Genomic DNA, 23,024 nt, shown 5'->3' with positions numbered 1-23,024 from the left:
TAAAAGGATGTGATTTCATGTGAAATCCCAGCCTGATTCCAAGGGGAAATCTGGAGCATAAATTACTCCTTAGACCATGTCCTTCCTTGAAGCAGGGGAAGAGGGCTTGGTATTCTCTGCACTTCCTGCAACTGTGGTTTGGTGTCTGACATTAATTTGTGGTAAATCCTCAGTCATTATTACTTCAAATATTGCTTTTGTTCCTTTCTCTCTTTCTTCTCCTTCTGGTATTCCCATTATGCATGTTAGATCTCTTGTAGATGTCTCACAGTTTCTGGTTATTCTGTTCTGTTTCCTTCAGTCTTTTTTTTTTTTTTTTTTTTTTTGCTTTGCTTCTCAGTTTTGGAAGTTTCCATTAAGATGTCAAGTTCAGAGATTCTTCCCTCAGCTGTGTCTAGTCTACTAATGAGCCCATCAAAGCCATTCTTCATTTCTGTTATGGTGACTTTGATAACTAGCAATTCTTTTTGATTCTTTCTTAGGATTGCCATCCCTCTGCTTACGTTATCTGTCTGTTCTTGCATGTTGTCTAGTTGTTCCATTAGATTCCTTAATATATTAGTCATAGTTGCTTTAAATTTCTGGTCTGATAATTCCAGTATTCCTGCCATATCTGACTCTGGTTCTGATGCTTGTTCAGTCTCTTTAAACTGTGTTTTTGCCTTTTAGTATGCCTTCCAGCCTCTCTGGGAACCAATGCCATGGTAGGAAAACTTGAACTGTAATCATTAAAGACCTGCTAGAGGATTAGTATGGACAAGTATCAAAGTTAAAAACTCCAAGGGGACCCAGTCACAGGGGGCAGTCCCACACTTGTGAATTTTATCACTAGGAGCTCAAACAGGTCCTCACAGTGAATATCAGAGAAAAATCCCCTTGTGCTTCTAGCAGCAAGAGGGGAAAAGTAACCTTTTTGAAATGTGTCATTGCATTCTATTCTTAGCAAAGGCTGCCCTCGGGATAAACTATTTTACCAGAGTAAACTGGTGGAATTTTATCAGAGCCCAACCTACCTGGGGGAAGGGAAGCACAACTCCAGACTCCAGTAGCCATCCTCTCCAAGCTAAGGGGGTGGGGGGCAGGGCGGGGGGACGGACTTAGAAGCACTGGTGAGGTTCAAAGTGCAGGGGCAGAGGCTCACCCCAAAAGACTGAGACCTAATCATAGGACTATAGAATACCTCCTTTCTTCCCACACCTCACCACATCACTAAAGGCCTACTTACAATTGTTCCTTTTACTCAGTATATCTAAATAAGTGGATAAATACCAAGTTCACGGATGGTAAGATTTGCCATTTTAAAGATGTCAGTTCTCCAAAAATGAATCTATAAATTCAGTATATCCCATATCTAAGGTCAATAGGATTCTTCATAAACTTTTACATGCTAATTATAAAATGTATATGGAGGTGTAAGATTTTAAGAACAATCAAGATATTTTTGCTTTAAAAAGGTAACTGGGCTGGGGCAATAGAATTCGTTCAATCTAATATGCGATTATATTATAAATCTATAGTGATTTATTAAATTTTTAAAAATTTATTTATTTATTTTTGGCTGCATTGGGTCTTTGTTGCTGCACGCAGGCTTTCTCTAGTTGTGGCGAGCAGGGGCTACTCTTTGTTGCAGTGTGTGGGCTTCTCATTGTGGTGGCTTCTCCTGTTGCAGAGCACAGGCTCTAGGCGTGCAGGCTTCAGTAGTTGTGGCACATGGGCTCAGTAGTTGTGGCTTGTAGGCTCTAGAGCGCAGGCTCAGTAGTTGTGGTACACGGGCTTAGTTGCTCCGCAGCATGTGGGATCTTCCCAGACCAGGGCTCGAACCCGTGTCCCCTGCATTGGCAGGCGGATTCTTAACCACTGCACCACCAGGAAAGCCCCTATAGTGATTTAAATAGCATTATTGGCACAATAAGAAAAAGAGGTCAATTTTTTAAAGAATAAAAATTCTAGAAACAGACCCATGAATACATAAGAAAGTCAAATTGCAGAAGAACTACAAAGATAAATGAGTATCCTAAAAGATAATTGGTCTCACAAAGATTCAGAAGCATACAAAGAAAAAGGAAAATGAAATAACTTTTATTATGCAACAGTCAGGCAAAAAATAAAATGTCCAATAACATCAATTGATTGGTAAGGATTAGAGGGAAAGGTATTTTCATATTTCTGTTGTGTTAACTTAGTATAGCCACTGTGGAGGACAATTAGGAAGTGTAGTAATTGATTAAAACTGAATATATGCATACTCTAAGACTCAGCAAATCTATTTCTAGGTATTTACCCTATAGAAACATTTATACTTATGCACAAGAAGTCACACGCAAGACTATTTATTGCATAATTATTTGTGATAGCAAAAAATCTGAATATCTATCAATTAGAATCAGTTAAATAAAGTAAAGTACATTCGTGCAGAGGAATATTATGCATCAAAGAATAAAGTACTCCTGTGAGAACTAGTAACATGGAAAATAAATGTAGGTGACCTCAAGTTCAGAGATATAATTTAAATATTTATAAGAGTTTTATGGGGCTTAATGATAAGCAATATTGATAGATAGCATATGAAAAGAATTCAGGTAGGATTCATGCAAGTTCAAAGATCTTTGGAGTTAGTTAAATGGAACTGCGTTTACTTATTTTAGCCTTAGGAATGCAAGCTTTAATCAAGTGATGTTGCCCCTGTGTAGGATTTCACACTCTAATCTGATTTAAATGATGAGTAATTAAAAGGTTAATTTTGTGTCAATTTGGCTGGCCCACAGTGCCCAGATATTTGGTCAAACATTATTCTGGATGTTTCTGTGAAGGTGCTTTTATGGGTTTTTTTCTTTTTTTTAGTTAATTTTTATTGGAGTATAGTTGATTTACAATGAGTTAGTTTCTGCTGTACAGCAAAGTGAATCAGTTAAATGTATACATATATCCACTCTTTTTTAGATTCTGTTCCCATATAGGTCATTAAGGAGTACTGAGTAGAGTTCCCTGTGCTATACAGTAGGTTCTTATTAGTTATCTATTTTATATATAGTAGTATGTATATGTAAATCCCAATTTCTCAATTTATCCCTCTCCACCTTTCCCTCTTGGTAACCCTAAGTTTGTTTTCTACATCTGTGACTCTATGTCTGTTTTGTAAATAGGTTCACTTGTACTAATTTTTTAGATTCCACATATAAGTGATATCATATGATATTTGTCTTTCTCTGTCTGACTTACTTCACTCAGTATGACAATCTCTAGGTCCAACCATGTCACTGCAAATGGCATTATTTCTGTGAAGGTGTTTTTGAAATGAAACTAACTTGGTGGACTTTGAGTAAAGAAGATTACTCTCCATAATGTAGGTGGGCCTCATCCTATTAGTTTGAGGCCTTAATAAAACAAAGACTGACATCCCCTAAGCAAGAAGGAATTCTGTCTGCAGACTGCCTTTGGACTCAAACTGCTCCTTTCCTGGGTCTCCAGCCTGCTGGTCCACTCTGCAGATTTTTGGACTTACCAAGCCTCCACAATCACATGAGCCATTTCCTTAAAATAAATCTCTCACTATGTAACTATACATAGCCTACTGGCTCTGTTTCTCTGGAGAACCCTGACTAACCCAGTAATGACAGGACTCAAATCCAGGCATGTAAGCTATGTCTGTGGCCAGCTTACTCTTGAAATTTTGGAGTCATTGGCTTTGCAATTTTTCATATAAGTAAGGACCAGTGCATATCATCATTGCCACAGTGATCCAATTATGCAAGTCCATAACCTCTGTTTGTTGCAAAACTCTATCAAGCAAAGAAAACAACCTCAAAATTATATAACAAAGTAACCCCCCAAATCATGTGAAATAACATAATTTTTCTTTAGTAGGTAAGCATCTTTCAACCCTAAGAAAATTTGAAGGTAAATATATAAATGTCAAGATAAACAAGTCTGTGTTTTCAATAATTTAGTGTTCACAATTTTGCATAATTTTATATTCCATATACCTGTAATATTCAAAATTTGGTCTGATAGAATAATAGCTTATTGGAACAGCAATCTTGTGATTCTAATTTAAAATATATTATATAATTTATTTAGGCTTGTGATTTTAATTTAATGTCTGTGCTTCATAAATATTAATGGAACATTAAGAGAATTTAAGAATCATCTACAGGGCTTCCCTGGTGGTGCAGTGGTTGAGAGTCCGCCTGCCGATGCAGGGGACGCGGGTTCGTGCCCCAGCCCGGGAAGATCCCGCATGCCGCGGAGCAGCTGGGCCCGTGGGCCATGGCCGCTGGGCCTGCGCGTCTGGAGCGTCTGCCCCGCAATGGGAGAGGCCGCGACAGTGAGAGGCCCACGTACAAAAACAACAACAAAAAAGAATCATCTCTTTATAATTTATTTCATATATGAGCTATTTAACTACTTGGGAAAATTTTGTTTGTTAAATCAGACAATGTAGAACTTTAAAAGGAAACAGAATATTAGTTTCATGAATACAATTTGGATAAAGAAGTTTAAATAACTAACTCTATAAATTAGTCTTAATATTAATCAAAGACCTCTTAAAGGGATTGTTGAAATTTGCTATGAATAGAATAATAAGATTTGTAATCTCTTCTTCAAGCATAAGGTATAGGTTTCATAATCTATAACTGATAAATTATCAATTTTTAAAAACAAAGATCACCTCTGAAGAGTGTTTTCTGTGCTAAAAAAGTCATCCTCAAGGCACCGGAAAAAGTAGTTGACAATACTGCTTCATAAACACACACACACAATAATACCATATGTTTCTATAGGTACATATATAAGAAAATGATAGACAAAGAAGAGAATACATATGAAACTAAGAAAAGTACTTTCCCATGTACAAAGGATAGGGAGATTATAATTTTATCAGTAACATTTGAATATTTTGCAGTGTGAAAGCATACATGTGCTGCTTGTGTAAGAAAAAATAAATTAAAGAAAATCGTTTGTCAGGTCATGTGTACCCATTCCGGGTTCAATAATCAGGGGTCGATATACTTCTGACTCTCTATGTTGTCTCAAAACAAGTCTGTGTCAGGAGTTAACCTTGGTCCTTTCATACTAACACAAAGCCATTCTCCTAACACTACCATTTCCAACCACCTTCCTATTTGAGGGGCTTTATATAATGGGTAAAACTAAAAAATACAAATAAGACTCCGAAAGTAATTTCGGTACTAATGTTGAGAGATTTGTTGGATTTGTCAGTATCACCATGGCAAGAGGTGAAACATAATAGTTTAGGGAATATCAACGAAAGTAGGAGGGCATGCTTGTAAAAAGGCTCTGGTGTGGGGAGCTCCTGACATACAAGACCATATTTTCCAAGTGTAGCCTGGAGAAGCAACTTGTTATTTTCAAAGAACTAAAGGTAGAATTCCTCTTGAGGTGCTAAGACTCTTGTTTGTTTGCTAGAAAAGAACCTGCAGCCAGGCTGGATGTGAAATGACAGGCTTTGAGACATGGCCTGGAAGAGAAGGCAGAACAGAGGGAAAGTGAAAATCCTTGGCATAAAGATTTCATTCTAGAGCAAAACTGGGAGGGTCCTAATATTGAAGTAGAGTGTCCTTGGGTCAGTGTCCTTTTAAAATTACCGTGTATGATCCTGTCTTGAAGAACAAATAGGCAAAATAAAGTGGCATTACTGGAGCTTCTATACAAAGGTTTTTGAAAGGTGAGATATTTAATTAAAATTGGTGCTATCCATTAAAAACTTGTGCTTAGAAAAGTTTATTAGGTTGCAAAATTATAGGGTTTTAAATTTTATTTATTATTATTTTTCTTAAGAAATAGGTCAGTAATACATATTGTCTTTCCCGGCTAAAGCTCTAGTAATATCTGACATGACCATAAAACTCCTCGCTGAAATTATGTGTAAAAATTTGCTCAGCACAGGAGATAGTTCCACCCTGACCTAGAAACCAGGGCCAGGAGCTGAATGATCTGATCCAACCTTCCTTTGCTCCTACATGTTAAGCCTCAGAAGAGGGAAAGTCCCCAGCTATCCAGGTGAGCTGCACAACTCCTGGGCAGAACTGAACTCTGAACTCTGCAGGACCCCCAGGTAAGCAGTGGCTCTCCTCTGCCACCCTGCTGGAGGACAGTGTCTAGGAATGGTGGCAATAAAGATCATTTCTGTTCCCACATAGTCAGGATGCTAATCATCAAAAGAACAGTTAGGATTAATACAGAGAAACATCCTTCTGTGCTCTCCTGGAACAATAAGAACACAAGGAGAATTTTGGTTTTACCCTTGGAAACTTGAGAGGGAGAGAGATGCTGGAGAAATGGACTGATGGCCCAGCAAAATGGTGAGACAACTGAGTAGAAGGAATAATGAGGACAAGAAAGAAATGTCCAGTGATGCAGGTGACTGGGAGTTAGAACAAGGAGAGGTAGAAGAAGGCTACTTAATAATTACTTTTATACTTTTTATTTGGCTGTACTGTGAAGTGACTCTCCTCCATCCCCCAGCTACCTGAATCTTCAGTGCCAAATGTATTAATTGTCTTAACGGTTCTTTGTAGATCATTAAAGGAAAGGGAAGGTAGTTGCATACTGCAGGATGGAGGGAAGAGAAGAGACACAGGAAATAAGACACACATCAAAGGTGGAGAATTTCAAGTAAGCAAGAAAGAAGGGTGATCCAGGCCCCTGAACTTCATGCCAAGGAATCTTTAGGGAGACTTAGAGCAACAGATTACATGAGATGGGGTTTGAGCAAGTTAAAAAACCTATTAAAGAGAAAGATAACTCCAAAGTTTGGAGGTGTGAGGACCACCCAGGAGGCTATCACATGTACTACACATCACTGACACCAGACAGGGAGAAATGAAGAGGTCAAAGACTGGTTCTATGTATTCCAGTGGACTCTGAGATTCATTATCTACTTCTTTGTCCGTGCATCTATCCACCCATCTATCTGTCACTGATTTTATCTATCAAGTTGTTCACTCCAAGTTTTCCTCAATATCACTATTTCCTTTAAGCTTTGAATGGTTTCTTCAGTATTGAAGGGAACTTCTTTTCTAGTTAATAACAGGGGTAGAATTAGCAAGCACTAATGCAGTCTGTGGCCACAACCTAAAACCAACATAACACCAAGAAAAAAGTGCTTTTTCTTGCTATTTCCCTCTTTGGTGGCAAGAGATTGCTTACTAAAGTTTTAGGAGATGGCCTAAGTGAGTTTCTCTGTAGCCCTCTGGGGGTGGCAGTGATGGGGACAACTTCTGGTCCCAGGTCAGCTCCACAGCTGCCCTTGGAGTAGGAGGAGTTCAGCTGTCAGCACTCATGGATGGTCACCAGTCTGGAGTCTAGCAGAGGCTGCTGCCCCACAAGCCCAGTGTCCTCTTTCATCCCTTCTTCCTGTGTGCTCTTCACGGTTCAATTCTGTCCAATTTCCTCCACCAGGAATTTTCCATTATTCCAGTGGCCTGGACAAATTCCTGTGATTTCTCATGGCTTATGGGCCTCTATGCAGTGCCTCATGTTGCTAGAATTGGCTTCATTTTCCACTTTTAAGATATTCAAGTAACTTCAATTTCTTCTCACTTAGAATAGTCACAAGACTTACTTTCTAAATTTTGGAATGTAGGAGAGGTTACTTGAAATGAAATATAAGGTTACAAAGAATACTGAGGACTTAATTTAGCATCCCCCCTCCATCTCTGCAATTTAATCATATTTCATGTAAACAGTCATTATGTTTTCAAGTCATAAAATATTAAGTAAACATGGAGGATAACCACTATCTGTGTTTGAAAGAAGAAAGAGCCCTGCCCCTAACCCCCACACCAAAAGTGAGCTCCTCTCCCCACAAGGCAGCCAGGCAAATTCAAGCTCCAGAGCTTCTGTGAAACATAAAATAATGAAAAGAAAATGCACAGGCTTAAAAAAATAATGATAATAATAATAAAACACTGCTTGCAGGAAAAATAAATGAAAGGCAGAAAATGAAATAGGTCTCCAAAAGTAATTCCTTAAGATCCTTATGTCAATTCTCCTAAAATAAAACATATCAAATAAAATCTAAATTCCTCCTGCTTGCCTGTGCTGTACACACATAGTCCATTAGCACAGGGGATGGGGTCGCTGGAAATGGAAGCATCTGCCGAGGGAGCAGTGCCTTGGTCTTTGTGACTCTGCCTCTAGGGAGAACGTTCTCGACCTCTCCTACCACCCATCACTGTCCCTTCTCTGACCCTAGAAATGGGTGCTTTCAACTTCCACTTGTTAAAACGCTGGCCTGTCTTCCCAAGCTGCAGTTAGGTTCATGATGTCCCCTACAATGTCAAGGGCTGGCCCCAGAATCTGATTATCTGCTCATCTTTATTTCTGTTCCTCAGATGTCTCCTTGAATGGGCTTTGAGTCTCTCACCTAAAACTGTGATACTCTTCCTGTTTCCTGTGGCAGGCCCAGTTCTATCACTTGCACCCCTTTTTGTCAGCCTGCATGACAAAGCTGTTCACCAGAACAAAATAAATGGCAAGAAAAGGTACTCAAAGGAAGAAGTCATGCATTTTTCAGAAAACTTACCAACTTGACGAAATTATCAAAATTGTCTTTCAGTAGTTCTTACTAGATAAAAGTATATGGTAGCCCTCAGAACTTAGGAAAAACATATATACTTACAGTCTACTACACTGGATTTATATATAGCTATTTCAGTGAAAAAGCACACTATAAAGAATCAGCACTATGCAAAGTGGAGTGTTTGGGGTGAAAGGCAACCATTTTAAAACACAGTCAGATATCAAAACAAGGTCAAAGAAGTTTTCCAAAAGTGGAGTACCAGAAGGAATGAGCTAAAAGATAAAAGATGGTAGCTGGAAAATGAGATCTTAAAAGTAAGATTTTAGAATTGTTGTGATTAGTGGTAAAAGCAAAATCTTAAAGTATAACCATAGAAGTAGGCAGTCAAGTAGGGTAGAGACGAGGGCACCGGAGGAAAGGCAATTGTGGAACTGAAAATGTAATCTGGAAAGGTTACACACAAGGATGTTAAAATCACCGAGCATTCTGGCAGTATAGTATAAAAGGGAGCAATCGTGAACAGGAGCAGAACCATCTAGGACAGATGGGGAAGTATCCTGGGGCTGGGGGGGTCAGTAGATAACACAGAAAGTTGAAAAGAGTATTTAGAGACGACGTTTCAGAACATAGGGGATTTTGTTAATGACTGACAATGGGTTTCAGAGGACACAACAAAAGTGTTTTGGAAGTTGGGGGTGGGGGAGGATAGGGAGATGGGAGAAAGTACCCTGCCATATGGGATGAGTCTGCAGGATGAAGGCTGACTAGGAAGCCTGCGCTTTTCCACGCGACCACATAACATAGGGATAAAGGGCCTAATGAGATGAAACAGATATTGGAGGTGCGGAGGTGAGTTGTTCCAGGGCTCTCTTGTCCATGGAGGTACAGAGGCCAGGAGAGGGGCTCTATTATGCCAAGCACAGATAACCCTGGAGATTTCTTTCCAATCCTCTATCACCTCCACCATCCACATTGTTCCCAGTCCGTATAAAGGGATAGATAGCAAATAGGCTGCCTTCTCTATGGTCAGGGAATGACTGCCTGGAGCACTGTGGTATAAAGAACTTCAAGGCCACATTCAGATTCAGGAGAAAAGGAAAATGATCACCTCTATGCCAGTATCTGCTTTCCCTAGTTTAAGGTGATCCCTAAAGCTCAGTTCAATGTCTAATTCTCCATTCTACTTCCTACTTTTCAACCTGCCTCCTAGCCACTTAGGACTTTTACATATGTCACTTTGCTTCAGACTACAACCTCAACCCTTCCTGAAGATCCTCTACACAACTTGCTGTGCCCTCTGCTAACAAACCCCACGTTTCCATGTCCAGACAAGACCGCATTCCTAAGCACTAAAAACTTGTCTGCAATCTTCTCCTGGGCTTGGAGCACAGCGAAGGTGCTCATCAATCTTCCCCTGTCCATGCCACCCCAATCTGTTCCTCTCCCATCCCAGTCAGTGTATCCCCATCTACACATTTGAACAACCCACGTTGTTCTCCCCCATGTCTTATCAGTCACCTATTTCCATCCATTCAATCTCTGAAATTCCTTAAATCTGCTCCTTGTCCTCCCTCCCCACTGCCTCAGCCTTGTTCATATCTTCTCTCAAGGAGACGGAGGAAGTAGACTCTACCCAACTCACCCTCCAACAGCCATCACAGTGACCTTTGTGAAACACTGTTTCTCCCTTCCTTAAAAGGCTTTTGTAGTGTGCTCCAAAGACAAAGAAGAAGATAAACTCAAAGGGCCAATATTGCCAGAACAAAGAGTTACAGGACTCCTATCACTCTGTCACAATGTGACCACTGCAGTGTCCCAGAGCCCTCGCAAGCAGCATGCCTGGTCCCTTTCCCATCCATATAAGGAAAGAAATTTGCCCCATTTTTCTGCCTCTCAGCACACTGAATGTATACATACTCTGCCCAGTCAGCAGACGACTTGCACATTCCCTGGCTTTAAAAACAGACAAGCAACCCATGCTCATTGTTGACTTTCCCTGGCTACCACAAAGTCGGCCCGCTATTCTTACAGCAACCCTTCTCTTTAATAAACTCTATCTTCCTTACATTCTGCCTTCTGTCTGGAAATTCTTTTCCAACCTGCGCTCCAACCACGACAGCTTTAGTGGCTTTGCAGCACACACAGGATAAAAATCAAAGTTCTTAGCCCTTTACAGATAACATTGTACATGTTTGTTCAGGTGCCTCCTCTCCCACTAGATTATGATCTCCACCAAGGCAGGAAGGTATGCCTCCTTTATTTTGAGTTCCCAGTAACTGCTTGGAGATGCAGAACATACTCAATAAATGTGAAGGGAAGTAGTGGAAGCAGGCCGAGGAAAAGTATAAAAAGTAACCCAATTTTAAAGATGTTCTTTCATGAGAGTTGACACGGGGACATTTTCTATAACTCTTGCTATAGCTAATTTATCTCTGCTCTTACCATAAATAGCAAAGGAATAAAAATCTTTTAATTTGACAATTAACAAAAAATATATCAAGGTGGAAATGAGGGGGGGTTGTTTTGGAAATGAGGTGTTTTTTGTTCATCTGTTTTTGTTTTTTTAACTTTTTCTTTTATATTGGAATATAGCCAGTTAACACTGTTGTGACAGTTTCAGATACACAGCAAAGCGACTCAGCCATACATATACACGTATCCATTCTCCTGCAGATTCCCCTCCCATCTAGCCTGCCTCATAACATTGAGCAGAGTTCCCTGTGCTATACAGCAGGTCCTTGTTGGTTATACTTTTTAATTTTTATTATTGTTTTTATTTTTTTAACATCTTTATTGGAGTATAATTGCTTTACATTGTTGTGTTAGTTGCTGCTGTATAAAAAAATGAATCAGCTATATGTATACGTATACGTATATCCCCACACCCCCTCCCTCTTGCATCTCCCTCCCACCCTCCCTATCCCACCCCTCTAGGTGGTCACAAAGCACTGAGCTGATCTCCCTGTGCTATGCAGCTGCTTCCCACTAGCTATCTGTTTGACATTTGGTAGTGTTTATATGTCAATGCCACTCTCTCACTTCGTCTCAGCTTATCATTCCACCCCCGGGTCCTCAAGTCCATTCTCTATGTCTATGTCTTTATTCCTGTCCTGCCCCTAGGTTCTTCAGAAACTTTTTTTTTTTTTACATTCCATATATATGTGTTAGCATATGGTATTTGTTTTTCTCTTTCTGACTTACTTCATTCTGTATGACAGACTCTAGGTCCATCCACCTCACTACAAATAACTCAATTTCGCTTCTTTTTATGGTTGAGTAATATTCCATTGTATGTATGTGCCATATCTTCTTTATCCATTCATCTGTCGATGGACACTTAGGTTGCTTCCATGTCCTGGCTATTGTACATAGTGCTGCAATGAACATTGTGGTACATGACTCTTTTTGAATTATGGTTTTCTCAGGGTATATGCCCAGGAGTGGGATTGTTGGGTCATATGGTAGTTCTATTTTTAGTTTTTTAAGGAACCTCCATACTGTTTTCCATAGTGGCTGTATCAATTTACATTCCCACCAACAGTGCACGAGGCTTCCCTTTTCTCCACACCCTCTCCAGCATTTATTGTTTGCAGAGTTTTTGATGGTGGCTATTCTGACCGGTATGAGGTGATATCTCATTGTAGTTTTGATTTTCATTTCTCTAATAATTAATGATGTTGAACATCCTTTCATGTGTTTGTTGGCAATCTGTATATCTTCTTTGGAGAAATGTCTATTTAGGGCTTCTGCCCTTTTCTGGATTGGGTTGTTTGTGTTTCTGATATTGAGCTGCATGAGCTGCTTATATATTTTAGAGATTAATACTTTGTCAGTAGCTTCATTTGCAAATATTTTCTCCCATTCTGAGGGTTGTTTTTTCATCTTGTTTATGGTTTCCTTTGCTGTGCAAAAGCTTTTACGTTTCATTAGGTCCCATTTGTTTATTTTTGTTTTTATTTCCATTTCTCTAGGAGGTGGGTCAAAAAGGATCTTGCTGTGATTTTTGTCAAAGAGTGTCTGCTTATGTTTTCCTCTAAGAGTTTTATAGTGTCTGGCCTTACTTTATGGTCTTTAATCCATTTGGAGTTTATTTTTGTGTATGGTGTTAGGGAGTGTTCTAATTTCATTCATTTGCATGTAGCTGTCCAGTCTTCCCAGTACCACTTATTGAAGAGGCTGTCTTTTCTCCATTGTATATTCTTGCCTCCTTTATCAAAGATAAGGTGACCATATGTGCATGGGTTTATCTCTGGGCTTTCTATCCTGTTCCATTTATCTATATTTCTGTTTTTGTGCCAGTACTATACTGTCTTGATTACTGTAGTTTTGTAGTATAGTCTGAAGTCAGGGAGCCTGATTCCTCCAGCTCCGTTTTTGTTTCTCAAGATTCCTTTGGCTATTCGGGGTCTTTTGTGTTCCATACAAATTGTGAAATTTTTTGTTCTAGTTCTGTGAAAAATGACAGTGGTAGTTTGATAGGGATTGCATTGAATCTGTAGATTGCTTTGGGTCGTAGAGTCATTTTCACAATGTTGATTCTTCCAATCCAAGAACATGGTATATCTCTCCATCTGTTTGTATCATCTTTAATTTCTTCCTCAGGGTCTTATAGTTTTCTGCATACAGATCTTTTGTCTCCTTAGGTAAGTTTATCCCTAGGTATTTTATTCTTTTTTGCGATGGTAAATGGGAGTGTTTCCTTAATTCCTCTTTCAGATTTTGCATCACTAGTGTATAGGAATGCAAGAGATTTCTGTGCATTAACTTTGTGTCCTGCTACTTTACCAAATTCATTGATTAGCTCTAGTAGTTTTCTGGTAGCATCCTTAGGATTCTCTATGTATAGTATCATGTCATCTGCAAATAGTGACAGCTTTACTTCTTCTTTTCTGATTTGGATTCTTTTTATTCTTTTTCTTCTCTGATTTCTGTGGCTAGAACTTCCAAAACTATGTTGAATAAGAGTGGTGAGCGTGGGCAACCTTGTCTTCTTCCTGATCTTAGTGGAAATGGTTTCAATTTTTCACCATTGAGAACGATGCTGGCTGTGGGTTTGTCATATATGGCCTTTATTAGGTTGAGGAAAGTTCCCTCTATGCCTACTTTCTGCAGGGTTTTTATAATAAATGAGTGTTGAATTTTGTCGAAAGCTTTCTCTGCATCTATTGAGATGATCATATGGTTTTCCTCCTTCAGTTTGTTGATACGGTGTATCACGTTGATTGATTTGCGTATATTGAAGAATCCTTGCATTCCTGGGATAAACCCCAGTTGATCATGGTGTATGATCCTTTTAATGTGCTGCTGGTTTCTGTTTGCTAGTATTTTGCTGAGGATTTTTGCATCTATGTTCATCAGTGATATTGGCCTGTAGTTTTCATTTTTTGTGACATCTTTGCCTGGTTTTGGTATCTGAGTGATGGTGGCCTTGTAGAATGAGTTTGGGAGTGTTCCTCCCTCTGCTATATTTTGGAAGAGTTTGAGAAGGATAGGTGTTAGCTCTTCTCCAAATGTTTGATAGAATTTGCCTGAGAATCCATCTGGTCCTGGGTTATTGTTTGTTGGAAGATTTTTAATCACAGTTTCAATTTCAGTGCTGTGATTGGTCTGTTTATATTTTCTATTTCTTCCTGGTTCAGTCTCGGAAGGTTGTGCTTTTCTAAGAATTTGTCCATTTCTTCCAGGTTCTCCATTTTATTGGTATATAGTTGCTTGTAGTAATCTCTCATGATCCTTTGTATTTCTGCAGTGTCAGTTGTGATTTCTCCTTTTTCATTTCTAATTCTATAGATTTGAGTCTTCTCCCTTTTTTTCTTAATGACTCTGGCTAATGGTTTATCTTTTGTTTATCTTCTCAAAGAACCAACTTTTAGTTTTATTGATCTTTGCTATCGTTTTCTTCATTTCTTTTTCATTTATTTCTGATCTGATCCTTATGATTTCTTTCCTTCTGCTAACTTCGGGGGATTTTTGTTCTTTCTATATTTGCTTTAGGTGTAAGGTTAGGTTGTTTATTTGGAATTTTTCTTGTTTCTTGAGGTAGGATTGTATTGCTATAAACTTCCCTCTTAGAACTGCTTTTGCTGCATCCTGTAGGTTTGGGGTCATCGTGTTTTCATTGTCATTTGTTTCTAGGTATTTTTTGATTTCCTCTTTGATTTCTTCAGTGATCTCTTGGTTATTAAGTAGTGTATTGTTTAGCCTCCATGTGTTTGTATTTTTTACAGATTTTTTCCTGTAATTGATATATAGTCTCATAGCATTGTTGTCGGAAAAGATACTTGATACTACTTCAATTTTCTTAAATTTACCAAGGCTTGATTTGTGACCCAAGATATGATCTATCCTGGAGAATGTTCCATGAGCACTTGAGAAGAAGGTGTATTCTGTTGTTTTTGGATGGAATGTCCTATAAATATCAATTAAGTCCATCTTGTTTAATGTATCATTTAAAGCTTGTTTCTCCTTATTTATTTTCATTTTGCATGATCTGTCCATTGGTGAAAGTGGGGTGTTAATGTCCCCTACTATGATTGTATTACTGTTGATTTCCCCTTTTATGGCTGTAGCATTTGCCTTATGTACTGAGGTGCTGCTATTTTGGGTGCATAAATATTTATAATTGTTATATCTTCTTCTTGGATTGATCCCTTGATCATTCTGTAGTGTCCTTCTTTGTCTCTTGTAATAGTTTTTATTTTAAAGTCTAGTTTTTCTGATATGAGAATTGCTACTCCAGCTTTCTTTTGATTTCCATTTGCATTGAATATCTTTTTCCATCCCCTCACTTTCAGTCTGTATGTGTCCCTAGGTCTGAAGTGGGTCTCCTGTAGACAGCATATATATGGGTCTTGTTTTTGTATCCATTCGGCCAGTCTATGTCGTTTGGTTGGAGCATTTAATCCATTTACATTTAAGGTAATTGATATGTATTTCCTATTACCATTTTCTTAATTGTTTTGGGTTTGTTATTGTAGGTCTTTTCCTTCTCTTGTGTTTCGTGCCTAGAGAAGTTCCTTTAGCATTGTTGTAAAGCTGGTTTTGTCGTGCTGAATTCTCTTAGCTTTTGCTTGTCTGTAAAGGTTTTTTTATTTTATTTTATTTATTTTTTAATTTTTTTAAACATCTTTGAGTATAACTGTTTTACAATAGTGTGTTAGTTTTTCCTTTACAACAAAGTGAACCAGTTATACATATACATATGTTCCCATATCTCTTCCCTCTCACGTCACCCTCCCTCCCACCCTCCCTATCTCACCCCTCTAGGTGGTCACAAAGCACAGAGGTGAACTCCCTGTGCTATGCGGCAGCTTCCCACTAGCTATCTAATTTACTTTTGGTATTGTGTATATGTCCTTGCCACTCTCTCACATCGTCACAGCTTACCCTTCCCCCTCCCCATATCCTCAAGTCCATGCTCTAGTAGGTCTGTGTTTTATTCCAGTTCTACCACTAATCTGTTCATGACATATATGTGTTAGCATACGGTATTTGTTTTTCTCCTTCTGACTTACTTCACTCTGTATGACAGACTCCAGGTCTATCCACCTCATTATTTCTCCATCGAATCTGAATGAGATCCTTGTTTGGTTGTAGGTTTTTCCCTTTCATATCTTTAAATATGTCCTGCCACTCCCTTCTGGCTTGTAGAGTTTCTGCTGAAAGATCTGCTGTTAACCTTATGGGGATTCCCTTGTATGTTATTTGTTGCTGTTCCTTTGCTGCTTTTAGTATTTTTTCTTTGTATTTAATTTTTGATAGTTTGATTAATTTTTGTCTTGGCATGTTTCTCCTTGGATTTATCCTGTATGAGACTCTCTGCCCTTCCTGGACTTGACTGACTATTTCCTTTCCCATATTAGGGAAGTTTTGAACTATAATCTCTTCATATAGTTTTTCAGTCCCTTTCTTTTTCTCCTCTTCTTCTGGGACCCCTATAGTTTGAATGTTGGTGCATTTAATGTTGTCCCAGAGGTCTCTGAGACTGTCCTCAATTCTTTTCATTCTTTTTTCTTTATTCTGCTCTGCAGTAGTTATTTCCACTATTTTATCTTCCAGGTCACTTATCCGTTCTTCCGCTTCAGTTATTCTGCTGTTGATTCCTTCTAGAGAATTTTTAATTTCATTTATTGTGTTGTTCACCATTGTTTGCTTGCTCTTTAGTTCTTCTGGGTCCTTGTTAAACGTTTCTTGTATTTTCTCCATTCTATTTCCATAATTTGGGATCATCTTTACTATCATTACTCTGAATTGTTTTTCAGGTAGACTGCCTATTTCCTCTTCATCGGTTTGGTCTGCTGGGTTTTTACCTTGTTCCTTCATCTGCTGTGTATTTCTTTGTCTTCTCATTTTGCTTAACTTATTGTGTTTGGGGTCTCCTTTTTGCAGGCTGCAGGTTCGTAGTTCCTGTTGTTTTTGGTGTCTGCCTCCAGTGGGTAAGGCTGGTTCTGTGGGTTGTGTAGGCTTCCTGGTGGAGTGGACTGGTGCCTGTTTTCTGGTGGATGAGGCTGGGTCTTGTTTTTCTGGTGGGCAGGACTCCATCTGGTGGTGTGTTTTAGGGTGTCTGTGAACTTAGTATGATTATAGGCAGCCTCTCTGCTAATGCGTGGGGTTGTGCTCCTGTCTTGCTAGTTGTCTGGCATAGGATGTCCAGCCCTGGAGCTTGATGGTCATTGAGTGGAGCTGGGTCTTAGCGTTGAGATGGAGATATCTGGGAGAGCTCTCACCGATTCATATTACGTGGGACTGGGAAGTCTCTGGTGGACCAATGTCCTAAACTTGGCTCACCCACCTACGAGGCTCAGGCCTGACAGCTGGCTGAAGCACCAAGACCATTTCAGCCCCATGCCAGTAAATGTGGCAGTCTCCATTATGATGTCAGATTTTGAGGGTCTACAATAGCTGTTCAGCTAGAACAGGCTGACTTGGGAGCAATTTGTCTATGAGGCTGTCTCCAGCAGCTGGTGTCTGAAAGAGTAGGTCTCCACATGTGCTGCCAGAATCTTAAAACGTTTATATAGAGGTCTTCACTGGCTTCAGTCACAGATTCAGTACAGATGGTCTCTGAAGAACACACTCTCTCAAGGTTGTGTGCTTGAAACAGTTCCTAAGCCTGAGGGTCTACAAGCTGCAGGTAGACGAGACTGCCCGGGGTGGCCTGCAAGCCGTGATTCTTGCCATGAGCTCCGCTGCTGCTGTTGTGGAATTCGGCTTCCCCTGCCCCCAACCCTGTAGTGAGTTTTCAGTGAAGCTTTCTCTCTGTGCTGATGAGATGCATGCTACCTGAGTTGCACAAAGCCACAGTGCATGTAAATGTTGGGGCGGGGGTACAAACCCAGCAAATCTGGCTCCAAGGTCTGTGTTTCGTCACCCAACGAGAGTGGGGAGGCCATGCACTTAAACGCCTCACCCCCGCGAGCCACCTTCTCAAACCCGCAATGCCACATGTGGTTATCCTTTTAAAATATAGCAGCGTGTACATGTCAATCCCAAGCTCCCTAACTATCCCTTCCCTCCACCCTTCCCCCCCACCGGTAACCATAAGTTCATTTTCTAAGTCTGTGAGTCTGTTTCTGTTTTGTAAGTACGTTCATTTGTATCATTTCTTTTTAGATTCCACATAAGCAATATCAAACAATATTTCTCTTTCTCTGACTTACTTCACTCGGTATGACAATCTCTAGGTTCATCCAAGTCACTGTAAATGGCATTATTTCTGTGAAGAAGATTACTCTCCATAATGTGGGTGGGCCTCATCCTATTAGTTTGAAGCCCTTAATAAAACAAAGACTGATGTCCCCTGAGAAAGAAGGAATTTTTAATATGTATTTTCTTATATTGGATTCTGGTTCCACCATTTTCTAGGTGTGTAGCCCTGGGCAAGATACTTAACCCCTGGCCTCAGTTTTATAACTCACAAATTGGAGATAATAACAATAATAACAATATTAATAACTAATCTAAATGGTTGTTACAGGAATTAAAAGAGGTCATGTATGAAAAGCCTGTTAGAATGGGAAATGTTCAATAAGTAACAGCTGTGGTAGTTACTCTGAAAGAGGTTGCACATATGGTTTATTTATAGATAACTAGAAACATTATTGCTATTAGACAATGGGAAACATGCATGTATTTCCTAGAATGAACAGAACATATCTTAACTTTTTCCATAGAGTTCAGGCCATACTGAGTCAGCCTCTGAAGGAGACTGGGAGTTTTTGTTTCTGGTCTCCCCAACTTTTCTCTCTCCCAACATTTTTTACCCTCTGACCTCTCCATCTGGGGTCCAACTGCTCCTGGAAGAGAGGCAGCAAATCTGACAGCCCTCCGTAGAAAGAGGCTTGGGTCTAGTGGACCATCTGGTTAACTTTCAACTTTAACTCAAAATTGTTTATTCATCTGTTCTAGAGATACATTGATACAATTGAAAAAACTCTTTTTTTTTTTCTTTTTAACTTACACACTGCTCTTTTCCTTTTAGCGACTTACCTTAAGAAAGTTTAAAGTTATCCAGTATCTCTGCTCTCTTCCCACACATACAAGAACATTAGGATGATTTAACACAGGTTCCACTTCCTCTTTCTTGTTTTCATCCAGAAGTTTAAAAACTCATTCATTTTACTGGGCCACTCCTCCTGTAATAAACCAGGAATATTTTTTACAAAATGCATAATTATTTTGTGACTAGCACATAAAATTTTATTTTACGTTTGTGTGTTTTTGACCTCTACAAACAGCAAGTTCATATTGTTCAACCTAATATTTGAAGAATGTTAATTTCTTGACTACAAATATTTTAAAATATATACAACAATTTCCTATTTCTGTTATGGCATTTCTTCACTTTTTAGTATATTGGAATTCTCAGAAAATGACTTGGTGGTGGGGAAGTCTCCTTTATCCTCCAAGAAGCCCTAGTGTGAAGCCTCTACAAAGTAAATCTTTCCTTTTCTGATAATAATTATCTTTTATAACACCTTTTCCATGTATTTTTGTGTTAAAAGATCTAAAGATCTGACTCCTTTAAAATAAAAAAAGAGGGGGCTTCCCTGGTGGCGCAGTGGTTGGGAGTCCACCTGCCAATGCAGGGGACACGGGTTCGTGCCCCGGTCTGGGAGGATCCCACATGCCGCGTAGCAGCTGGGCCCATGAGCCATGGCTGCTGAGCCTGCACGTCCAGAGCCTGTGCTCCGCAGTGGGAGAGGCCACAGCAGTGAGAGGCTCATGTACCGCAAAAATAAATAAATAAATAAATAAAGAGGTAAGGAGAGGAAGGAAATAAAAAGGATGCGGAGGGACCAATGCCCCATAATATATTATATAAAATGACAACAATCACAAGAAACCTATTTCACAAATTACTGGGGATATTACATGTGATAATATACTGCAAAGAACTTTAAAGAGTTAAAAGTACAATCATGAAAGGCAGTCCACTTATGTGTTCGAAGGACCATTTTTGGTCTGTGAATGCTTTGTTTCTGGTCCATGGTGACATAAGTATGAAAATTTGAGAGTAAGCGTTTAGAAACTGTTATACGAATTTGACAAAGTAATGTTACATCTGTTGAATCAAATAATAAAAGATTTGGGCTTGTATTTTGTAAGTCTGAATTTTTACTTCATTTTCTAGTAATTCACTTTCATTTTACTTCACAAAGGCAAAAAGAAACCCGTCCTTCACCACACATAGTTTGAGAAGCATCGATAAAAGCTATTATTATTTCTGAAATTTTGCTTAACAACCATTAATTTCTAATTACAAACTAGTTATATGTCATTATTTGAGAAATACTCTTTCAAACCAAGTGTAAGGAGTTGCCAGCCTACAAACAAGTTCCAAAACAAGTTTGTTTTGTATTGGGTAACATGGTTATTTGGGAGTCAGACACCATTTTTCCCATGAAATAACATTAGCCGAGGGTTAGGTTCTTGGTGTAGCCTATAAATCTCAGTTATCTCAAAAGATGGGTAAGCTATACAATAAAATGTAATCACCTGTATATACTATAAAATTTAATGACCAGGCTTCTCCATCCTCTTACGATGAAGAAATTAGGCTGCTGATTTCCAAATCAGAAAACATCTCTCTTCCCCACCCAGCCATGAGAAAAGGTGATTCTTAGCTCTGGCAGGGGGTTAGGGATAGGGATAAGGATGGGGTTACTTTTGCAGAAGTTGCTTCAAGAGCAACTCAGAAAGAGGAAGAGTAATGGAGCTACAGTACTCTTCACACACAGAATGGGGGCATTAGGAGATCAAGTTTGAGGGAACTCACTGGTCGAGTTAATAAAATTAAACTGAGGATTCTCCAAGATTCTCTGAGAATGAGGTTTGGTAGGTTTTGCTGGACTTGAAAGCCTGGTTCTTTACCACAAATGCCTCCATCCTAAACCCTAGGGTATCGTGGTGGCCCAAGACGGTGAGTAGGCTTCATCCTGAACTGAAATCTGTTAGCGGCTACCTCAGAGATTTATATTTTTCTTCTGTTGTTGTTTGAAAAGATGAGAGGACAAGTCTAGGCTTAGTGAGAAACATTGGTAGAATCAATTAGTGATGTCTGCCATGGGCAAGAAGGGGAAGTAAGCACAAAAGCTGTATTTCACTACCCTGAGTATATCCTGAAAGAAACAGACCTTTGGCCCTTTAATTTCAGCTGAAACCAGGATGATTAAGCACATGACTTTTAAAAATGCCTGGGAATAGCAAAAGGGGAACAGCACACAACAAGGTAATCTTATTTACAATTTATGGTTTCCTCATTTTGTGATACATTTGAAAGACATAGGAGCCTAGCTCTTGACCTAGAGTCCAAGAGGAATAGTTTTATATACTAGTCACTATTCAGAAACCTTATAACAAGACTCTCAGAACTAATACAGAAGCCCTGGCCACAGTCTCAGGCCTTCTTCTTTAGGTCCTCATTCTAAATTCTGATTTCATATATGAGATTTTTCTCTGTCCCCAAAAATTGACATTAAAAACGTCCCTAGAGAAGAGATCCCACCAACACCTATCCAGTCATAGGGTAACTATGGTGAAATTCTTAACCAAAATGGTCCATGGATAGAATCTGGGGTGTTCATGACCTTGAATGAAGGGAAAAACATCTTGATTTCTAAAGGAATTTAACATTTCCTTCAATTATGAAAGTAGAAAACAAATCAAATCCCAGAAGCATTAGCAATACTTGTGACTTTGTTACTAATGTAAATAAGAGTTATGTTCATTATTTCATTATAATGCTGCAGACATCTTGAAATAACATTTATGCTCATCCCTATTTGAAAGAATGTTGCTAGATCTTGTTATTTAATGTGTTAATAATGTAGCACACATTACACTATTATATTACTATAGCACAAACTTTTAAAAGACTACTTTGATAATTGCATTTGAATGTAATTGGTCTCCTTTGCAATCTGCACCTTTTTAAAATAATTTTTATAAATTATTTATTTATTTATTTTTGGCTGCATTGGGTCTTCGTTGCTGCGTGTGGGCTTTCTCTAGTTGTGGCAAGCGGGGGCTACTCTGTTGTGGTGCGTGGGCTTCTCATTGCGGTGGCTTCTCTTGTTGCAGAGCGCGGGCTCTAGGGCGCGTGGGCTTCAGTAGCTGCGGCTCGCGGGCTCTAGAGCGCAGGCTCAGTAATTGTGGCACAGGGGCTTAGTTGCTCCACGGCATGTGGGATCCTCCTGGACTATGGCTCAAACCCGTGTCCCCTGCACTGGCAGGCGGATTCTTAACCACTGCGCCACTAGGGAAGCCCCACACCTTCTATTGTATGCATTTATGTTATTCTGCGCAGGTATCTATAATTTCACTACTGCTAGAGGGGTCCATGACATAAAAAAAGGTAAGCCTCCCGGACTTTCAAAGGACAACTATGTTGCTATCTACCATGCAATATAACCTAATATCCCTTAGGACTGAGAGACATACAGAAACTGAGGGGTCTCTTTTTTTTCTGGGTGCAGAACAGGTGAGAAACTGGCATCTGCTTTTATTTACTGGTTGTTAATAAATCCGATGTTTGTTGAAAATTGGCAGTTGTAACCATTTCTGCCTACATACTACAGGGTGGCAATTAAGTACTGGCAACCATCAGAAGCTTGTTTCAGCCATACTCACTTATAACTGTATCAATCTTAATGCGGAAGGTTCTCTTTTATACCTTTTTCTTTATTCACGTTATGATTGTTAAATTTTAAAATGGGGTTTGTTTTTGGTGTGTGTTTTTTTTTTGTCTTATTCCCATAAACTGAGTTTAGAGCAAAAATAGTGTCCAGGTGAACTTCCCTGGTGCTCCCAATTCAGGGGGCACGGGTTCAATCCCCGGTCGGGATTCTGTGTGCCGCAGGGCACTGACAAAAAAATAATAATAAAATAAAATAGTGTCCAGGTTTTGAGGTCTCTAGTCTAGATGAAGCATTACTTAATAGAATGTTTCCTTTCTCCCATCTACATTCTGTTATAAAAA

This window comes from Kogia breviceps, chromosome 9, assembly GCF_026419965.1.
Source record: "Kogia breviceps isolate mKogBre1 chromosome 9, mKogBre1 haplotype 1, whole genome shotgun sequence".
In the NCBI taxonomy this organism is placed as follows: domain Eukaryota; kingdom Metazoa; phylum Chordata; class Mammalia; order Artiodactyla; family Physeteridae; genus Kogia; species Kogia breviceps.
Note: the sequence above shows the minus strand (reverse complement) of the source record.